The sequence below is a fragment of the Nicotiana tabacum genome, chromosome 12 (assembly GCF_000715075.1).
Source record: "Nicotiana tabacum cultivar K326 chromosome 12, ASM71507v2, whole genome shotgun sequence".
Taxonomy (NCBI): domain Eukaryota; kingdom Viridiplantae; phylum Streptophyta; class Magnoliopsida; order Solanales; family Solanaceae; genus Nicotiana; species Nicotiana tabacum.
This window is the reverse complement of record NC_134091.1, coordinates 15,574,027-15,597,716: the sequence shown is the minus strand read 5'-3', so window position 1 is coordinate 15,597,716 and position 23,690 is coordinate 15,574,027. Positions and strand designations below refer to the sequence as shown.

General features: G+C 37.9%; 1 long non-coding RNA gene across 1 annotated transcript; it reads right to left on the bottom strand.

The window, feature by feature from the left end:
* Nucleotides 1-21,927: 21,927 nt before the first annotated feature.
* LOC142167408 (uncharacterized) lies at nt 21,928-23,481 on the bottom strand. The gene is made up of 2 exons (XR_012697536.1): nt 23,150-23,481; nt 21,928-22,365 (listed from the first exon to the last, which is right to left on the bottom strand). It is a non-coding gene; the product is annotated as an uncharacterized LOC142167408 (long non-coding RNA).
* Nucleotides 23,482-23,690: the final 209 nt, after the last annotated feature.

Sequence of the window (23,690 nt, the reverse complement as noted above, 5' to 3'; positions counted from 1 at the left end):
AAATATTTGATTTTTTTTAATTAGAATTTTTAATATGTAAGTTATGGTATTTTTTTTAGTGTCATTTAAATTATAGTTTAAATATTTAATTTTCTTATATCTTTTTAATATATAGTTAATTAGATTCTTACTTAGGTATTTTGTTTTATCTTATAAAAAATAAGTACGTTTCTTTTAGTATTATAGACCTAAGTATGTAGTACTTTTTTTAAAGTAATTTCTTTCAGAGATATATGATATTATTATCAGTAGTTATTTTTTTTCTTTTAATATTTGATTATTAAGTCTTGTTAATTGGCTTTTGCTTTTCTTAAAAAAAAAAAGGATAAGAAAATAAATAAAAAATGATTTCTTCCTATCCTAACTAACAGTCTAACACCACGACTTTCTCCTTCCAATCCCCATTTCCCTAATTCTCTCATAATGCTCACATTAATCCTAACTCCCTCACATCCTATTCTCCACTTCCCCCATTCATCTCCTTAACCTACATATTCGTCACACACACAAATATTCTATATATAGCACACACACTTTAGTAGAAGAAAAAGGCAATCAGATAGAGAAAAAAATAGCAACTAAGAAAAACTAGCATTATTTTTTTAGAGTGAAAATTACTTTGAGATAAACTGGTTGGTGGACTTAGTAGGTTCGGAGTAAAAAATCGAAGTATCCTTCGTGATTTTAAGTTCACGGGTTCAACTCAACAGATTAAAAGATTACAAAAGGTAACACTCAATCTCCTCTGTATAGTTTAAACATGATATATGAGATCTATGTCTTCTTAAGTCTGAAAATTTCCTTTAATTTGTTTGTAAGTTTTTGTTAGAATTATTTTTTTGCTATCTTTTCTTTTTCTCTGGTAAGATAGAGAAAAGTGGCTAAAGTTTGTTATTCCTCTTTGTATGTAATATTTAATATGTTAAAAATACTTTTATACTAATTCATGAATTTGGAGGCAAGATATAATGAGAGTTAACATGTTATTCTTAATTAGTTAAGCTTATATAGTTTGTAAAGCTCGATTTTATTTTGAATAAGTAAATCAAATTTGGGGTTGATAATATTAATTAATTTTAATAAATAGGTCAAATGTTTTTGATAAGTCAGTGTATTAATCAAAGGACTTTTATCAAACAAGTTTAGTAAGTTGACAAAATTTTTTAAGAATCCGTTGGTAAATCTAGTATGTTCGGTTATGGTATTCGATACATTTATTTTACTCTCCTGGATATAAAATAATCTTTGAGTTTTGGAATTAGTTTGTATTGACAATATACTTACCGTCAAATAGATTTAATGAATTAAATTATTGAGTCAAAGAATTTAATATTCGGTTTTGACAAACTGATTGTATTCTTTAGTGCAAGTTTATTTGTTTTAGTCACATATTACATTTCGATTTTTTAAAGATAAATACTTATTTTCTTATTAGAACGTAAGATAAAGTTCTATATTTTTCAAAATGTCAAAATGTGAATATGGAATCTGTTTATATTGACGTGTGCTTTGGTAGAAGAATTGTTTCGTATCATGTTTGATGGCTTCATATTTGTTATCCATTTTTTTGCTTTATGACAGATTAATGGGTTGGGATATATGTCTGTTCAAATATTGAAGCTTGTTTGGTATATGATCGTTGCAAGAAGTAAAATAATTAGCATGGTAAGAGTAAAATATTTGTAAAGTACCGAGATGAGTCAAATAAACGGAATACTCTAAACCTCTAGAAAAATTTTAGATGTACTTTAAATATTAGCCCATGTGTTCATACCCGAACTTTGGATTGATATGCTTAAGTACTAAAAGGGTCATGTGCGTATTCTCGCATCTCGATGCCTTTAAATTTAAAATAATTATGTTTTAACCATGTGTACATTCTGTACCTTGGTTTAACATCTACCTTTAAAGGAATACCTTGTGTGCATACCGCATCTAGGTCAAAAGAATCAATAAAATATAATAAATTAAGTGAAGTGGTAATAGACAAGTCATAATCAATAAAATAAAAGAATAGCCAAAAATTAATTTTAGCCTTACATTAGTCAATAAATCGACCGTGCTAGAACTACGGGATTCGAGGGGTGCCTTATACCTTATCCTCGGTCAACAGAATTTCTTACTCACTCTTCTATTTTCGTAGAACATAAATTAAGAGTTAAACCTTCCTTTTGATAAGGGATTCAAGATAAAAGATGACTTGGAGCACCAAAACTCAATTTCAAGTGGCGACTCCAAATAATAAATAATCCCTTTTCAAAATATCACTTCAATTGGAAAAAACTCTTCTAACTCAACCTCGTAATAGGGCTGTGCGGGGAAAAAGAGGTGTGACAGCTCTTGAGACTCTGCTGGGGATAATTAATTAGAATTCGAGCTTTTTACATTGATTCGTGTTTGACTTTTATCATATTTTGGATATTATTGTGTTTGGGAGCCTAGTGTACTATTTGTCACTTGTTTACCGCTTTAATATTTATTTGAACTGTGATATAAAGTGTATCTTCTCTTGCACCACTCTGAGTCTTCTGATAGGTAGTTATGTTGTGTTTGCCTACCAGCATCACAAAATTTCTATCCTGAGATAAAACAGTTAGCCTACCAGCTTATGGTGAAGGATTTAGTCACACATATTTAGGCGGGAGAGCCGTTAGCTAGCTAGTGTTGTTCTACTACTGGTGACGCTTGATGCTCCTCGGCTCGGGTTGTCCACTCGGGTAAGCCAGGTCTAGATACCACTTCCTTTAGGATTTGAAAACTTAGAAGAACAAGCCACAAGCAATGAATATCCCTAGTAGGCTACGCTTTATTTGTATAATGTGCATTGGACTTAGCGGGACTCGACACAGGAGCCGGGCCCGTCTAGGACAAATACTAATTTTTTCAGACCAATATATTCATATTTCTATGCTATATGTAACATTATTTTGTAGGCTTTACTCAAATGTTGACCGGCTTTAGGATAGATTGATTTAACAGAAGAGAGAGAAAGAGAAAATTTCCTCCAAGTTTTCATGAAGTACCAGTTTTTTTTAAATAAAATTTTGAAGGATTCTGGTGTGTAAAATCATAATTTTTAAAATAATTTTTATTTATTTATTTTAACCGAACTACGCGGGTTTGATTCTCACCGGATGTGAGATACGTAGGCAGCCTTCATCGGGTTCAACCCCATTTTTTGTTGTCTATAAACTATTATTGTTTTTTTTTCAAATAATAATAATAATAATAATAATAATAATAATAATAATAATAATAATAATAATAAAGTCACTAATGGCATCAAGCCTTATTACATGTTACCCTTGCGTCCGCTCCTTTTATTGAAATAGCCTTGAAACCTTCCTCGGAAATGCGAAATGGTCGTTTTAATAAAAGAGGCCAAAATTTTTTATGTTCACTTATTTTTATGAAAAGTAGTCATTTTGAGCCTTTTATTTTTTATCTCATGATTATTTTACTAATTTAACTTTTTTTTCTTAGTCCCACATTTTGGCATTTAATTTTTTTTATTTTTATAGAGTCAAAACCCGAGATATCAGAATTCTTGTGTGTCAATAATATATTTGATTAAAGCCTAACCTTGTGTTTGGGTAAACAGGTACACCATGAGTGGGGAACGAGGTAAATTTGAAAAGAGGCCCAGATCAGAAGGGATACTGGATTTTCTGATTATCGATTAGATAACACAATTGTTGTGGGATTGGTGGAGAGACTTTAAGGAATATGAACGAAGCGAGATAAAGAAGTACTTAGGACATTTGGTTCATATGATTACGATCAAGCCCAGGAGGGATGTGATTGAAGCTTTGATTCCGCACTAGGATCCTGAAAATAATGTGTTCCGTTTTACCAACTATGAAATGACTCCGACCTTGGAGGAAATCGCCCATTTACAGGGGTAAGGCCGCAATCTTCGCCGCCAAAGGCCCATAGTACCAAAAAATATGAATGAGGGTAAGTTTCTGAAGCTCATAAACATAAATTACGGACAATATGAAGGTTTATGAGGCAAGTGGGTTAAGTTGGGATTTCTGTTTCACTTGTATAGCCTAGAATTAAATTTCGAAAGGAATGTGGGAAAATTAAAATCAAAGGAAGATAAGGAAACATGGAAGGTTCACAGAAGGTTTGCATTTATGGTCGCCTTTTTGGGGCGTGTAGTTTTTCCAGAAAGGGAATGACGCATTGACATCCGCTTGACAGGTGTAGCTGAGGCTCTGGCCTCAGAAGGGGATGATTATACTTTGGTCCCTATAATTTTTTTGTGCTTTAACTAGATGTATATTGGGTGCGCGAAACTTTGATGCTGCAACATTTTGTTACATGTATGGTTTTTGGAGCATTTTTATCGTCATCCTACGATCACTAATTTTTGTGAGCTATGGCCCCATCATACTTATGATCACCAGAAAAGAATTGACAAATGTGACTTACCAGAAGGGGTTGACGCTTGGAAAAAACTACTTCTTACTCTGTCTGCCAAATGGATCACTTGGAACTACAATTGGTTTTTCTCTAAAGAGGTCATTTGTGAGTCTGCATACCATTCTTATTTGGTACTCATAGGATTAGATGGTGTTCATCCCTATGCTGAATCATACTTATGATCACCAGAAAAGAATTGACAAATGTGACTTACCAGAAGGGATGGACGCCTGGAAAGAACTACTTTTTTCTCTGTCTGCCAAATGGATCACTTGGAACTACGATTGATTTTTCTCTAAAGAGGTCAATTGTGAGTCTGCATACCATTCTTATTTGGTACTCATAGGATTGGATGGTATTCATCCCTATGCTCCATTTCAGGTAATGCGCCAATTTGCATGACTACAAGAGGTGCCATCAACATGAGATATGAGCAAGTTCTGTTATGATTTGGATAAAAATCAACCTCATGACGAAGAAGAAATTATGAAAAATGGGTATGCAAGTAAGGTCTCGGAGTTAAATGAGATGGTAGAAGACCGAGATAGTGGATAAGTGATCCCTGAATATATTACCTGGTTTCATGACCCTTCGTTGTTTAGAGATAGGCCTGAGGGGTTGAGCATGAGGAGAAATGATAAAAGAACTATAGAAAAGCTAAAAGAGGAATTGGAGTATGCTCACATGACCATAGCCTAACAACAAGCCCAACAGCAAGTCGGATTCGCTCAGATTTATTTAAATATTGAGAAAGATTATCAATCTGCCTTACGGGTCATGGATAAAGATCTAAAGCATGCTAAAAATAAGGCGGCCCACTTAGAAGAAGAACTGACAAACACGATTGGTTTAGTTAGAAGAGTTGAGGCGAATAAAAATGCTGAAATACATAAGCTGCAAGAAGACTTGAGTATCATTGAAGAGGACGCGCACCAGCAACATTTGGAGTTTGATCAGCAGAAAGAGCAGTTTGAAAGAGAAAATGCCCATTGGATACGCTCAAAGGGCCAGCTTCACGCACAATTGGAAGAAATAAAAAGGCAGAAGATGGGTCATCAACATACAGATTTTGAGGCAGAGCGGTGCCAGTGGATGATTGAGAGAGGTGTGCTAAACCGTCTTATTGAAGAATACGAGGGACATGAGGCTCAGATGAGACACACCCTCAACACTACCCAGATGTGGTTGGAGAATTATCACGTGAATATGGGGAAAGCAGAGAGTAAGTACTTTGGTTGGCAGAGAAAGAAGCATATATTCATGATGATCATCGTCATCTAAACAATGAGAAAGTTGGTCAACAGACACGTGCCCTCGTTCCACAATTGCCAACGGTGTTTCAGAATTTGGACGAGACTTTGAGGGGAGAGTGGATGCCAAGAGATACAGATCATTGATGATATCAGTTTAAGCAAGAAGACCATTGAAGATTAAAATTTTAGTGCAGTAAATTAGTTTTTAGTTTCATTTTCGTTTGTCGCATTTTCAATTTTATATTTGAAGTCTTTTATTCCTATCAAAGTTTGTTTTATTCCAGTCATATTTATGTCTTTAGAGTTAGTTGAGTCAGTTTCTATATATTTTTCTATTCTCTCATTGTATATAAAAAAATTAATTGAAAATGAATGAAAAATATTTTATTTTGTTTTATTTTATTTCATAAAAATTTTAAAAAAACCATCAAAATTATTATTATCTCCTCCCTGAACTACGTAATGGTCTGATTCATGAGGCGTCATGATACCTAGGCAATTTCTATCGGATGCGATCATAGCCATAATTAATCTGAGCAAAAATAATAATAAAATATAAATAAAAATTGAGAGGAAAAAAAGAAAAAAAAATGAGGAAAGAAAAGAGAGCGTTAAATTCAAGATGAAATAACCAATAAGCCGGGGATGAAGCATGAAGCCTTCCAAGCTCATTTTAGAAATAAAAATGACATACAATGTGTGATTAATATTTGCAAATTGCTTAACTTTAACACGTTTGTTGTTTGTCATTTTAAAGATAAAGTTAAACAGAGGTGGTTGGTTTGTGGTTTAAGCTGACGACTCACCCTTACAACACGAGATCAAAAGGAAAAAGTAGAATGGCAAACAACAATGAAAATGAGTCAGATAATGATGATGTCGAGGGACAATTGGTTGAACAAGGTTCGTGATTGGTTGAAGAAGTAAGAGTGCTGAAGCAACAATTAGCAGAGATGTACGAAGCCTGGGTGAATGGACAGACACCACCTCCACTACCCATAGGGCCTTCAGACAATTTTCATAATGTGTCGGTTGCAACTCAAGTGCCCATATCTATAATAAGTAATCCATTGTACCAACCTGGATTCAGTCCGAGCATTAACCTTCCCACTATCCCCAGTACCTCCATTCCACATCCTCAAACCGCATCCCTCAGAAATGGCCCACCTACTGTACCCATTACCCATACTTTCACTGTCCCTCAACTGACTCTTGCTCAAAAGTCCAACAATGATCCATAACTGAATGCTCATGAGGCCCAACATTACTCTCCAGAACTGACTTTCAAGGTTCTAGATTCATACAAGCATACTCCTTAGAATGTGTTCCCAGTCGAGATCGAAAAGCCCGACAAGAATACAGAACAAGAGGAAATGGCCAAAAAAATAAAGAGCTTGGAATAAACCATGAGAAACATACAGGATTTGGGAGGCCACAAGAGTGTTTTGTTTAATGATCTATGCATGTTCCCCCTTGTTCATTTGCCACCCGGCTTCAAAACCCCCAAGTTTGACAAGTATGATGGGCCTGGTGATCCCGTTGCCCATTTGAAGAGGTATTATAACCAATTAAGGGGAGCAGGAGGCAAAGAAGAATTACTCATGGCTTATTTTGGGGAAAGTTTGACAAGAATTACTTCACAGTGGTTCATAGATCAAGACATCTCTCACTGGCACGTTTGGAACGACATGGCTCAAGATTTTGTGCAACAATTTCAGTACAATATTGATATAGTGCCAGACCACTCTTCTCTCGTTAATATAAAGAAGAAACAAACAGAAAGCTTCAGAGAATATGCAATCAAGTGGAGAGAGCAGGCTGCTGGGTCAAACCACCAATGAAAGAGGCAGAAATGATTGACTATTTTCTCTAAGCTCAGGATCCTGATTACTTCAATTACATGTTGGCCGCTATTGGTAAACCTTTCACTGAGGCGATTAAGATTGGTGAAATAGTTGAGAATGGCATGAAGTCGGGCAAAATTGTAAGTCAGGCAGCCCTTAAGGCGATCACACAAGCAATTCAAAGTGGGTCAGGCAGTTTTGAAAATCGGAAAAAGAAAGAGGAAGGATCCATGATGGCATCTGGGTTCGGGGGAGTTCAAAGAGGAATAGTTCCTTCTTATGTGAAATTCCAACAAGCACAATCTAATTCTCCTCAACATTACTATCCGCCTCAGGGTCCCCGATACTCAGTTCCCCTCACAACAATACACAATATTTAATGCTCAGGCTTATGCTAGGCCTCCCAATCACCAACAATGGCGGGCACCGATTCCACAAGGCTCCCGTCAACTCCGGCCGAATTTTCAGGCGCCATATAATACTCGTCCCCGACAGGAATATGTGAGAGAGCAGGATCCAAAGAAAGAGTTCACCCCAATTAGAGAATCGTATACAAGCTTATTTCGAAAATTGATGCAGTTGCGGTTGATTGAACCTGTCATGCCGCGTTATGTGAATACAAATTCAAAAGGTTTTGATTGAAATGCAAGATTTGAGTATCACTCTAACACCCAAGATTTAAATTATGCTCTGTGAGTTGCTCAGGGTGGGTTGCTCTAATGGTAAGCGTCCTCCACTTCCAATCAAGAGGTTGTGAGTTTGAGTCACCCCAAGAGCAAGGTGGGAGTTCTTGGAGGGAAGGATGCCGAGGGTCTATTGAAAACAGCCTCTTTACCTCAGGATAAGAGTAAGGTCTGCATATACACTACCCTCCACATACCCCACTAATAGGTTTATACTGGGTTGTTGTTGTTGTTGTTGTTGTTGTTGTTGTTGTTGTTGTTGTTGTCTGTGAGCTTTGGGATTCTCTGTTTATTTCTCAGCCAATATGTGATAATAATATGGAATAGTAGAACATATGTTTATTTATCAATAAATGAACTCAATGGTCAGTGAAAAAAAAGACAAGGAATAACAGTTTTAGTCCTATTATTGCTTTATTATAACGTGAAAATAGGGGACGGTTTTGGTCAATACAGTATTTGTGAGACACAAATAATATAAAATTTAACGTTAATCGGCTGGTACAAGCAAGTGGAATAAAATAGGGATATAAAGAGTTATGATGGAAAATCATATAGATGCATAAAGGAAGCAAGTTAAATTCTTTTATTTGGTGTAAAACATTTTGGAAATTCGAAGATAACAAAGCTCCTGAAAGTAGAAAAAGACTTTTTTTTGGAATGGTAACAGAAAATACAAAAAGACTTGTGGAAAGTTCAGTACAAAGTACCAAACACAACCATGGTATACGTGCTGTTACGTGGCGCCTTCCTGAAGTTCCTTGGAAGGGCGATGTAAGACTAAGCAACCGATGTTAGTGCGGTTGTTATGCGCCAACTGAGGTCCTTTCCGTACGCTAGACTATATTGTCAGTGCCGTACGGGAAAACCAATGTCGTGAGCAATTGAGCAGCGGAAAATGAGCAATTGATGATGAAAGCTGATGATTGTATTGATGATGATGAAAGCTATTACAAGATGCAATGCGGTGTCGGGGGGAGAGACACCAGTACAGAGAATTGTTTGAATGCTTGAATGTTTGAATGCTTTGGTCCCCCTTAATAATGCTTAAAAAAAATAAACCAAAGTTACATGAGTTGACCTAAGAAAGCTGTAGAAGCACACTGAAAATGAATGAAGTAAAACTACTCTATAATTATAATAAAAAGGACTTGGCTTCTATGGAAGCAAGTTTGATAGCAACAACTTTGTTTTGAGCATCAGGGTCAGAGCGCGACACTATTTGGATCTGCCAGCGGCTGGGCGCTGGTGCTTGGCATTGGGTCTGCGCGTGGGGCACTGTCTGTGCGTGCGACGCTATTGTCAACATGATGGTTTGTACGCGCGGCATTGTCGGTGCACGCGACACTGATGGCATTCGCCAGCCGCTGGTCGCTGGCATTGATTATCGGTGGGGCAACAGAGGCGCATGCGTGCTTGTCACTTGGCGCTGCCGAGACCACGGGGACCACCGTGGCGCTAGGCGTTAGGAGGCTTGCCGAAACGTCACGAGACGCGTCCAAGGGGACATGGATCGATGATGGAAATCAACCCATGACATTCTTCCCCACCTGAGTTGGTGACGTCCTCGAAGCATTACCTGCAGGATGATGATGATTGATCAGGCTCTTGATGGTTGGGAGGTCTATTCCCCTCGGTGTTGTGAGGTAGATTTCTGAATGATCTTTCATGTATTTCTGAAATGGCCTGAGGTGGCTGACATGGAAGACTGGATGGATTTTCCACTAGGTTGGTGTGTTCAGCTGGTATGTGGATTTCCCGATGCGCCTTTCAATGGAAAAAGGCCCGATGTAGCTTTGCAATAGGCGAGGATCTTGGGTCCTCTTTGCAAACAAGTTCTGCCTCGGGGTTCTTACCATCACTTTGTCCCCTGCTTGATGTTGGGCAAAGCAAAGGTTTTGTTCGGCATGCCTCGTTGCCCTTTCTTGGGCTTTGACAAGATAGCTCCGCACCATCGAGAAACTGGCAGCTCGAGGAGATAATGGCATGTTTGGAGCATTCATATTATGTGGGAGTAACGATTGCTGTCCGATAACAATTTCAAAAGCACTTTTGTTTGTATGGGCGCACTTTTGTGAATTGAAACACAGCTGAGCAGCATCCAGAAGTTTCACCCAATGTGTTTGTGACCCGATTGCAAATTGGAGGAGATATTCCTTCACCATGTCATTGAACCGGTCTGTTTGATCATATGTTTGCTGATGATGATGGCTTGAGTTGTAACTCAATTTGGATCCGAGGCAACTGAAGAGTTGGGTCCAAAATTTGCTAGTGAAGCGTGGGTCGCAGTCACTAATGATGTTGCTGGGCATACCCCAATGTTTGACAACCTGAGAGAAGAAGAGTCGAGCTGTATCTTCCGATATGTACTGTGGGGCTGCGATGAAGGTAGCATACTTGGAAAATTGGTCTACTACCACCATGATGGTTGCATGATTTCCGACCTTGGGTAATCTTGTGATGAAATTCAGGAAAATTCTTTCCCAAGGTCTCTGTGGGACAGTAGCGGCTCCAAGAGTCCCGCTTGTGCTGAGTGATGCGACTTGTCCTTTTGGAATGCTTGACAAGTCTTCACACAATGAGGGGTGCCATGAGCTGTTGGACCCCGACGATGTGATGTTTGTTTGATGATATTGAGGGTAGCCGGAACCGTAGGTTCAGGTCTGTTGGTTCCCTCCTTTAACTGCATGGCCGTGATGTTTCCAGTGGCCATCTTGATGGGTATGCACGGTATGGTGCGAGGTTTGGCCCCGTTGTCTCCCATCATTAGGAGCATGTTGGCATACGGTACCGGGATGGTGTTGGTCTGCCTGAGGAATTCCAATCCCACTATCAGTTCGAAGTCATCGATGATAGCTATGTGTAGGTCGAATATTCCCTTGTATGGGCCAAGCTTCATTGGCACTTCTTTGGCTATTCCACTCACTTGCTGAGATGGAGAGTTGATAGCCTTGACACGACCCTTGCATTTTTGCACTGCTAGACCGAGGCGTTGCACCTGAGTTGAGGCCAGGTAGTTTTGGCTAGCACCCGTGTTTATCAATGCCCGAATAGGTCTGCCGTTTACTTTCATGTCAACGAATATTAAGGTCCTCTTTTGTGATGTGGGAGGCCTCTCGTCCGCCTTTCCTTTCCCTTTCTTGTCGATTGGGAATGCATTCTTCTTGGGGTTGCCAGCATTGGTTCCCGCCAAGGTATCATGAATGGAGCCAACAAATGCGTTGAAGGCCCCTACTTGTTCTGCGTCGACTGAGCCGTCCTGATCTGACTCATCATTGTCAACAGTTTGTTGAGCATTGATTTGTGTATTGGGGCATTGATTGTTCCAATGTTCCCCGCCTCAATGACGACATTTTGATGGGGGCTTTCTCCTCTGATTGTTGTTGACTGATGCAACACCGTTGCTGCTTGAGGAAGGAGTCATAGATTTGGATGCACCTCAATCTCCTCCGCTTTTGTTGGGGACACAGTTGCTAGGTTGGCTCCCGTTGTATCCCTCTCGGACATGCGGCTGGGGCCTATCCTTCTGAGTTTCCAACTGATAATCCCCAAGGCACTCTGCAGCTTGAATGGCCTTGGGCAGGGTATCTAACCGTTGTCTTTGCACCTCCATACAAGCATGAGGTTTCAAACCTTCTATGAATGCGAACAGTTTGTCTTTGTCCCCCATATCCCGTATGTTTAGCATGAGTGCGGAGAATTCACGCACGTAGTCCCGCACCGATCTGGTGTGGCGGAGTTCACGCAACTTTCTCCGTGCATTGTATTCCATGTTTTCGGGGAAGAACTGCAGGCGTATGGCGGCCTTCAGTTCTGCCCATGTCTGGAGAGTATCTTCACCGGCCCTGATGGCTTCGTATTTGACTCGCCACCAGAGTTTTGCATCACCCTGAAGATACATGGCAGCAGTTGCTACCTTTTTGGATTCTTCCAATTGTCCAACAGCATCGAAGTATTGTTCGATGTCGAAGATGAAGTTTTCCACTTCTTTAGCATCCCGGGCTCCGTTGTATGGCTTGGGCTCCAGAATTTTTAGCTTTTGTGGCATGGGGGCAATGTTCATGGCACCCCTGATTTGGTTTTCGCCTCCTTTGAACAGGCTTTGAAGGGCAGCATTGACAATATTGAGCTGGCCTGTCAAGTTGTCTGTCTGCCTCTAGTTCCCGATGGGCTAAATCCTCGGCACGCTCCTGTTGGAGGTCCTCAAATTTGCCATGAATTTCGGTTGCCTCGACGGCAGCCTAAATACCAATCTTTCTCAGAGTCGCGACTGATGTTTGCTATGTCAACTTCGGCCTGCCGCATTCTGCGGTCCAGGTCGTCCAACCTTTGCACTAGGCTGGTTTTTAGATCAGGCAATGTATCCACGATGGGCCGTAATGCGTCAACCGTCTCTTCTAGGGTCGTGATGCGATCCCCGTAATTCACCATGGTTAGAAATGGTGATGATGATGGCAATGAGTTCCCTCGTCCGATGTCGAGCGTAGGCTCTGATACCAACTGTTACACGGCGCCTTCCTGAAATTCCTTGGAAGGGCGACGTAAGGCTAAGCAACCGATGTTAGTGCGGTTGCTATGCGCCAACTGAGGTCGTCTCCGTACGCTAGACTAGATTGTTAGTGCCGTACGGGAAAACCAATGTCGTGAGCAATTTAATAGCGAAAAATGAGCAATTGATGATGAAAGCTGATGATTGTATTGATGATGATGAAAGCTATTACAAGATGCTATGCGGTGTCGGGGGGAGGGGAGGGGAGACACCAGTACAGAGAATTGTTTGAATGCTTTGGTCCCCCTTAATAATGCTTAAAAAAAATAAATCAAAGTTACATGAGTTGACCTAAGAAAGCTGTAGAAGCACATTGAAAATGAATGAAGTAAAACTACTCTATAATTACAATGAAAAGGACTTGTCTTCTATGGAAGCAAGTCCGATAGCAGCAACTTTGTCTTGAGCATCAGGGTCAACGCGCGCATTGCTGTCGGCGCGCTCGACACTATTTGGATCTGTCAGCGGCTGGGCGCTGGTGCTTGGCATTGGGTTTGCGCGCGGGGCACTGTCTGTGCATGCGGCGCTGTTGGCAACATGATGGTTTGTGCGCGCGGCACTGATGGCATTCGCTAGCCGCTGGGCACTGGCATTGATTATCGGTGGGGCGACAGAGGCGCATGTGCACTTGTCACTTGACGCTACCGAGACCACGGGGCCGACCGTTGCGCTAGGCGTTGGAAAACTTGCCGGGACGCCACGGGGAACGTCCAAGGGGTCATGGGTCGATGATGGAAAGCAGCTCATGACAGTGCTTATGTATAAGAGAAAAGTAATAGCATAACTCTCTCACCCTATAACACAACCATGAAAAAAAGTATAGTACATATTTTCCATTGACCAACCAATTTCAGCTTTGGGAAAGATCCAACTACCTGTACAAATGCAAATGACAAGACAAATGATCTCCTGAAGCAGAGACTAAAGTACTAAGATTTTATATATATATATATAGAGTGGCACTACAAAAAAACTGGGATAATTGCGGCGGTTAGATTTACGTATAACGGCGATTCAGAACCGTCGTAATTGTCATTAATGGCGCCCTACATATCCGCCATAATCGCTTCCGCCAAAAGGTGTAATACGGCGGTTTTCTCTTAACTGCCGCAATTTACAGATACAAGCGCCGCAATATGCATATTTAAGAACGGCTGTTTACTTTGCTTATTGTGGCGATTTGTAACCGCCGTAACTGTTGTCCCTTTCAAATTAGTCAGTTTATACTGCCATAATTGTAATATTTTTAATGTTAATTTTTTAATCCTACATTTAGATCCTTTATCCTTTCTAATGCACAAAATCCATCATAATATGTTATCAACCACCCATCATAATAATTAACATAAATTATAGTAGAGAATTAGATAAGCAAAATATTCATCATATTAAAACATAAGTGCCCAAAATCCACATCATCCAAGATTCAAGTTTAAGTTGCAGAAGGTTATTCCAAAGTTACAACACAAAAAAAAACACAGTTCATCCTAACAATGATTACTAATTGTCGTTTGCTGCGTTTTCATAGTTACTTGTTAGGATTACTAATTGTCGTTTGCTCCGTTTTCATAGTTACTTCCGTCAAAGGATCTTCTTGGCCCAGTTGGTGACGGAACACCATCTCCTAGATTGGGGTGCCTGCATAAAAAAAACTAATTAGTAGTGTCAAACAGTTTTACTTTAAAACACTGTAATCACTGCTCTCATTCCAGCAGCCTTTTACTGAGCAAAATATGAATGGTAAGAATTCTGAGTTTCATTGCTTAAGTAAAATTTTATCGTGCTTCATTCTCAATCTTATCTTTCAGTTGACCTCCAGCATATATACCACCTGTGAATATGTGAACAGCAAGGTTCAATTCAACTAGTCCTTGCTCTTGGATCAATTTTTCTTGTCATGTTTTGGCTGCTGACTGCAGTTAGCTTAGGTGGTATAATTTGGGATATAGTATTTAACTTGGTTTATAATTTCTCCCTACAATTATAAAGGGCAGTTTGAACCAAATATACAATCCAGTAGCATTGAAAAACCACTAATTTCCTTATAATATAAGTATATGTAAAGAAACTAGACAGGGTTTCTTCAAAACTATGTGAACAAAAATCTCAACAATAATCCTATGTCTTTTTGCACTGGAAGTAACAGATTGATATTTTTATGAGATCGTTGTAAATTGTAATATATATTTAGCTATAGTGGAAGACCAAACTATAAATTATATATAAAGAGAAAGAGTGAAGTTCTATATGATCTTGTGTATGCAAAGTCTGACTACATATATTCTGGAATGAGAGCGATGCTAGCCACCAAGACTTATTATTTAATATAGAGAGAGTAGAAGCAAGCCTAGCGAAGTGATGGCATGAAATCGAATGTGCAAATATTGAATGTGCAAACAAAGAAAAAATAAGTACTTGTACCTGTGAAGGAGTCGGAAATAAGTGAGCATACTCCTCGGGATATTTTCTATTTTTATTTGAAATAAGCTTGTTAGCGCATTTAATTGTGATCTCATATTTGCCATCTCTTGCACCCATTGTGGAGGTGGAGCACTAGTTCTAGCTGCGCCCATATAAGAACAACCACCTCGTCTCGATGTTTGCTTGAATACTACAGTTGGAACTGCACCCATGCCTAAGCCTCGAACACGGCCAGGGTGCTCGGGACCAAAGACTACACCAAGCGCGTCATTCGGTGAAATTTCTGCCAGAGTTTCTGGTCTGTCTTCGAATTTCTTCAATTCTTTTCTACACGAGAGACAAAATATAATTACAAAAGCCTACTACAACAGATTATGTACTACAACAGAATGTACTACAGAATCATTGGCTAGTTTGACAGAAAGAGGAAAAGTTTCTCTATTTTGATTGATGTTGGTGACAAATGAAACTTGCAATTCACACATAGGTTATTAAGATTGATGATTCTTTTCATCAGATTTTCATATGAATCACCAAAACACCAAAAGTACATGAATATACATGCTTCTGTTAAACAAAAAGAATTCTGCCATTGGATTAGCACAAAAATGTGAAAGAAAAAGCAGTTAAACTGTTAGTTGCCTTTCAAGAACATTTTCCAAATCACTAATGGGGCTGTTACCAACCAAAAACACTTAAGAGGAAAAAAAAAAACAATAAGCATAATCAAAAACTTAATCAAGAATCTCCATGTATATAAAGAATTTGAAGCAGCAGAATAAGCATCACAGCTCACACCAGAGATTAACTGATCACATATTGAACCAATAGAGGAACATTGTGGCATTTTACCACTAACAGGAAAGTAAAAGAAGAAAGCAGAAAATAGTGATCGACACTTACCCCAATCTCCCTAGCTTGATCATTCACATAACTCCCATCTTTCCTCTTATGAGTCTCAGTCCACACTTTGCCGCGATCAACTTCTTTTCCCTGTTTCTTCTTAAAGTTTTAAAAAGTAAAATTTAACTAAATAACTCTTGTCACATTAAAGCGACAGTAAGTACATCGTATTAAATTACCACCAAAGCCCTTCTTCTAGCCAAACTCATAGCACCACTAGTATGGGGAAGTGTTTGTTGTCCTCGAATCCGTTGATTTCTCAAACAAAGCGCTTACGAGTCAAAGTAGGAGAATTTTTATTACATATAAAAAGCGACAAGGGGCCCAGTTGCATTAAGCAAAACGAAAAAGGAAAAAAAAGAAGCCACAACAGTGGCAGAGAAGAAGCAGCGAAACAAAAAAGGGAAAAGAAAACAGAAGCAACAGCAGCATCAGCAACCTTTGTTTCCTCTTTTGAACGATAGTTAACATACAATGCCCATTGGTCCATGGGAATGCCTTCTGGAGCATTCTTGATGATATCTTCTTTACTCAATAATGGATCTAGAGCCTCATGCCATATTTTAAGCCTTAATTCCTTCCACTTTTTGTTAAGCGAATTGTTAATCCAACCTTTTACCTTTTGCTGATCACTACTCTTGGATAACAAGAAAACTAAAGCATTTTCTGACATTAGGATAACAAGAAAACTAAAGCAAAAGAAATAGGAAAAACTACTCATGGAAAGTGGAAGATGACAAGTACTTAGTGGAATAGTCAAGGTGCTCGTAAACTGGTCCAAGAGTGATATTGGGAAGGATGTAGATTAGTGTAGCATTTTCTGATTTGGAAATGATCATTGTGATAGAAAGGTGCAAGGTGTTGTGGCCAAACGCACACGCAAGTATACGCGGTCGTCAAGTAATAAAGTGACTAAAAGTCGGATGTCGAACCCACGAGGACTTATGATTAACTATTAACTAAATTAGACTATCCTAATTATCTAAACAAGAATTAAACCTAAAAATATTTAATTCTAAACTAATTAAATAAAAAAATATAAATAATGAACTTTGAACAGAGAAAAAGCAGTTTTTTATGATATCAATATAATGAAAACGATCTAGGGTTATGGGCTATCTAACAATCCTATTGTATTCTTCAATTTAATTGACCGACTAATTTATCTAGCTTATTGGTTGTCAGGGTTAATATTGCTCATAAGAATCTGTCGAGTTCTTACTCGCCTATTCAAGCTAACCTAACGCCTATATGTCTATGGAGTTAGAATCAACAAGAACGCATTTATAATTCCTGTAAATCAACCAAGCAAGGCAATTAGGTATATGTCTATCCTAACCACGAATCCGTTCCCCGATGCTCGAGTTTAAGAACTTGCTCTACTCAATCCTATATGCAATCTAGAATTCCCACTTTCGAGTTCAATTCTAGATTCGTAGATAGTATTCAATTGGTGATCAAACAATTAAATAATTAAGCGCAAGATTGAATAAATAAACCAATATAATAAATCAAGAAGGCAAAATCAATATCCGAATAACAATAGTCATGAAAGAACCACAACCCTAGAACATGAAGTTTAGCTCCACATAGACATGGTAGCCAAACAACAAATCATACAAAGAAACATAAAAATTATTAAGTTTGGTGGGAGAAAGATGGAACTTGATGAATTCCGGCCTCCACGGCGGCTCTGTGCTTGTGTTTTCCTCTCAAAAACGTCCTCCTTTCTCCAAAATAGGTTTAGGTTGGATTTTATATGAGTTGGGGCGTCTTGGGGTCGAAATAACCGAGTCCTGGTCGAAATAGGACACTTTTCCGTCTTGAGCGTCCAGGCCAGCGCCCCACGCTCGCTGTGGCCCTCAAATTTCACTTTTTGCGTTTTTGTCCCGATTTCGCTCCAATTCACGCCCTTTCGTCCCAAATTGCATCCGAATGATCCCTACACATAGAAATACCAAAATTTAGCACAAATAATCATATTAAACATCTCAAATCGTCGAGACATGAGCAAAATATGAGGCGATATATATCAAAATATGCATACATTAAGTCAATTATCAATACCCCACACTTAAACATTGTTCGTCCTCGAGTCAACCAACAAATAACTCTATCTTTGAGCACTCTCCACCAATGACCATGGTTGATAGCAATAATTAAACTCTAGCATATGCAATCACATACACTTCCTTTTAACTTATGCCATACTTCAAAAATATTCAAACAAAGACAACATGCTCATAACAATCCTAGCCTCATAAACCGACTCAATGTCACAATGCACTCATGGCTTGAACATCCAATATCCTAGAGAAGTCTAATAATGTTACATATCCCTCTTGAAATCATGTGCCCTCACAACAAAAGCAAAGAGAGTAAAATCAATCCACACATTCGAATCTCATGCTCACATATATCAACGAAAATCGCTCACTCTCACAAAAGAAGTCACATGCATGTAATTGGTACCATAGGCTTGCCCTTAATGTAAATCTCTACTAATGTAATCTCGCTCAATCTAAAATCAATTAGGACTTTTTCATGGTTGTAATGTGGGCTAAGGGATGGGTAGGATATATTTTAGGAATAGTGACTCAACCTGCTAAGCACTTTAACACATTACCAAATAACTTAATCGCAAATTCTTCAACACCACTTCAATTTCACAAATAATATCACCCCCAACAATATTTACTCTTTCTTTAAGCACTACTTTAATTCATACCCACTGGCAAGAACAAGACAATAATTTATTCATCTATATTTATTCCAATTTTATTTTTTCAATTTTTGCTAGCGGTGTATTATTTTACAAAACAAGTGCACCTTTCTTCCTTTCATTGGTTCCACTCAAAAGCCACCCCACACTTAGTCCCTTCTTACTTCTTTTAGCGCTCATTTCATAATTAAAGTGTCTTAAGAGGTAAAAGGATAAAAAAATATCAATTAAGAACAAAAAGGGTATAGAGTTGTAATGTGGGTGCCAAATAAAAGTCTATAGGCTCAAAAGGGTTAAATAAGGATCAATTTTTATTTGTGATAAGCAATTAAGTTCAAAAAGATCAAAGAAAGCCTAAAATCATTTTTCAAACCAAGCATCACCTAAAATTTCGCTTCAACTCACATACCGAGCAAGTTCTAGACACAAGTACAAAAATATGGACTACAAAAAAATCTCACCGCACATGGCACATGACTCACCAAGGACGGCCCCATTCCGATTCTCAACAGATGTAAATATTCACAGAGCCACGAGATATTGAGGATTAAGCGCAAAGTGAACACAAGTCAAGAAAACGAGAAATAGGTGCCACAAAACATGCTATCCAATTTATAAAGGCTTCATGATCAATTTTAAAACATAGGAAAGCCACTACACATGCCAAAGCCTGAATATGCTACTATCAAACAAGTCAAGAGCCCCTAGGAATCTCATATTTCTTCCTCCATTTATTTTCTAAACTCTAATCTATTCTCAAAGAAAAAAAAATTATCCAGTTCAAACTACATCCAATGGAAAAGAACCGAGGCACAAAGAAAAACCACAGGGGATTATTGCTACAAAAAAAACATATTTTTGGATTTTTCTATTTTTAATTTTTTTTTGTTTAGACTTTAATCCCTCAAGAAAATTGTCTAGGAGATCCATCGTCGGGAAAAGTCCAAAAACAAATTTTCAATTTTTTTCTCAATTGTTTATTTTTTTATTTTTTTTATTTTTAAATTAAGCTACTAAAACTATTACTACTATACTACACCATTAATTCTACTAACTATGCTATTAAAAATAAGAAGCTAGCTAACAATAAAAAGATAAGAAATTAACAATATACTAATATAATACTATAGAAAGAATAGAGAATGTTCCACCCCATACTTAAAAGAGTGCAGTGTCCTCAATGCACAAATAAAGTAAAAATAACAACAAGGGTGGACAAGAAACTCCCTGAAAGACCAAAGGCCGATACAATAGCAGCTCACGGGGTACTCAGACTTCTCCCATGGATGATCATTTGTGCGGGTACCGCACACTAATTCCAATAATCTGGCTTGTTTTTGCACACTTCTAATGACTTTCTTCTTATGCTCATAATCCTATAAAATAAAACAACACTACAAAAATAATAAAATAAATAAAAATAAAAGAAAGCAGTAAAGTTAGGTTGCCTCCCAACAAGTGCCTAATTTAACGTCGCGGCACGACGTGAACCACTTTTTTCTCCACCTCAAACTTATGAATTGTACCCCTAACATAGCATCCAGTCTGCGGCTATGCTCCAGTGGTGGGGCTACAACGATAACCAGGCCAAGTAATACATTTTTCACTCTACACTTTTCGGCCTTTACATGAGAAATATAATTTTTGTTTTTTTGCACAATAAATTCAAGAATATAGGAATTCTCATCCTCACCCTTTGACTCCCCCATAGGCTCAGATGGCTCAATTACTATCTTACTATCTAAACACAATGTGAAAAAATGATTGGAATAAGGTCTAATGCGCCCTGACTCATGAATTGTACTACTATTTACATCCCCATATATAAACACACTCAAGTCTCCCAAAGTAATGTTATCTATTCCTTCATATGACTCTAGAGCATTCTTCTCAACATTAGCATCCTCAAGAAAAATATGGTCTAGTGATTGGTATTCTCGTTTTAGCTCCTCAATTTGGTTTAGAAGATTTTTCTCGGCTTCACATAACTCATCATTAAATTGTTGGGCGTTACACGCATCAACCTTTGCACTCAAATATGCATCTAAGTTATGCACAGCCAAGCCAAAATTATCAATTTTATGTTCAAGATCATCTCTCTCCTTAGACCAATCATTCACCAACATTGTCAGAAGATAACGTCGTTCCGCACATTCCCTTAATCGAGAATATTCATCCCAATACCAACCCTTACTCCCATATTCAAATTCAGACCTCCCAGAGTTCAGGGCATGGCAAGACCAAAAAGATGGGCCATAAAAGTCTTCCGCCAACCAAGCGTCTTCATCAATAACCTTACCTCCGGATACTTCATCCCTAGATGTCATGTTGAGAGAACTAGAAACACACTAAGAGAAAAGTTAAATAGTTATAAAATTAAAAATATTTACAAAAAGAAAAAAAAAATATAAAATTAAAAGTAAAAGTCTAATCTAGAAAGATAGCTAATTCTAAGTTCCCGGCAACGGCGCCAAAAACTTGTTGCGGCCAAACGCACACGCAAGTATACGTGGTCGTCAAGTAATAAAGTGACTAAAAGTCGGATGTCGAACCCACGAGGACTTGTGATTAACTATTAACTAAATTAGACTATCCTAATTATCTAAACAAGAATTAAACCTAAAAATATTTGATTCTAAACTAATTAAATAAAAAAATATAAATAATAAACTTTGAACAAAGAAAAAGCAGATTTTTATGATATCAATATAATGAAAACGATCTAGGGTTATGGGCTATCTAACAATCCTATTGTATTCTTCAATTGAATTGACCGACTAATTTATCTAGCTTATTGGTTGTCAGGGTTAATATTGCTCATAAGAATCTGTCAAGTTCTTACTCACCTATTCAAGCTAACCTAACGCCTATATGTCTATGGAGTTAGAATCAATAAGAACGCATTTATAATTCCTGTAAATCAATCAAGCAAGGCAATTAGGTATATGTCTATCCTAACCACGAATCCGTTCCCCGATGCCCGAGTTTAAGAACTTGCTCTACTCAATCCTATATGCAATCTAGAATTCCCACTTTTGAGTTCAATTCTAGATTCGTAGATAGTATTCAATTGGTGATCAAACAATTAAATAATAAAGCGCAAGATTGAATAAATAAACCAATATAATAAATCAAGAAGACAAAATCAATATCCGAATAACAATAGTCATGAAAGAACCACAACCTTAGAACATGAAGTTTAGCTCCACATAGACATGGTAGCCAAACAACAAATCATACAAAGAAACATAAAAATTACTAAGTTTGGTGGGAGAAAGATGGAACTTGATAAATTCCGGCCTCCACGGCGGCTCTGTGCTTGTGTTTTCCTCTCAAAAACATCCTCCTTTCTCCAAAATAGGTTTAGGTTGGCTTTTATATGAGTTGGGGCGTCTTGGGGTCGAAATAACCGAGTCCTAGTCGAAATAGGACATTTTTCCGTCTTGAGCGTCCAGGCCAGCGCCCCACGCTCGCTGTGGCCCTCAAATTTCACTTTTTGCGTTTTTGTCCCGATTTCGCTCCAATTCGCGCCCTTTCGTCCCAAATTGCATCCGAATAATCCCTACACATAGAAATACCAAAATTTAGCACAAATAATCATATTAAACATCTCAAATCGTCGAGACATGAACAAAATGTGAGGCGATATATATCAAAATATGCATACATTAAGCCAATTATCACAAGACATGCCTTATATATTAACACCAAGTGCTATAAAGTTTGGTGTGTTAAAGTTCAACTTTAAGAAATCAGATTGATCTAGTTTTCTGACTAACTTCTCTGTCATGATTCATGACTTAGTTCAAAAGGCAGCATATAGTGGCTTTTCATGAAGGTGCATATATAACTTCAATATCTAAATTATCTTTGACTTTTCATGTCTATCTAAATTATCAATAACTGGATGTCAAAATTTAAACAAATACAAACTTAATTGAACAGAAAAGTAAAAAAACTTTACAAAAATAAAAGAAGAAAGAATTAAAACCATTAGATCAGTAGCTAAAATATCAACAACTACAAATATCAAAATTAAGAGCATGTATTTGACTACACTCTTAATATCATACCAATCGAACAGAAAATAACAAAAATACAGATTAAAAACTACTAGAAACAAGAAATAAAACCATTAGCAGAAATTGACAGCTAAACCAGTGAAATTAACGGCCGAATCAATAAAATTGACTGCCAAATGATGAAATTGACGGCTTAAGCAGTGAATCGACAGCTTAAATCAGTGATTTAAACTGATCTTCGTCCAATACATACACATGCACGCCTAAAATCAATGAAATCAATGGCTAAATCAGCAAAATCGAAAGCTAAATCAAGCGCATTACCTTAAACGAGTAAAAATCTAATCTCCTTACATTTATCAGTGAAATCAACGGAACTTTTGGTCTTGAACCCTAAACGATTTGGAATCTGATGTCCTTACAGTGAAATCAACGGCACTTTTGGTCTTGAATCCTAAACGATTTGGGGGAATCGTCATTTTGAGAGAGAGAGAGAAAAGATCGTCGTTTGAGTCTTTGAGAGAAGGAATTAAAAAGATGTTTTAATATTAAATATGTAAAGGGAAAAGAATTATCAAAAATTATTGTAAATAATGGCGGTTTTGAACTGCCGTAATTTAAAAACGTCGTTATATCATATGTCCTAATGGCGTTTGGAAGGCCATTATCTAACCGCCGCAATGATTACGGTTTTTTGTAGTGTGGGGACCCCTTAAATAATTTTCCTGTCCCCCTCAACAACAAAAGCAGGACGAAAGAGATTGTTTTTGTAGCTTGCTTGAGAACTTCAGTTACTTGATGGACATAGGTTCGAAACCGGCTCCTACACTTTTCATTGTCATTTTGTTTTAAATTCAACTACTGT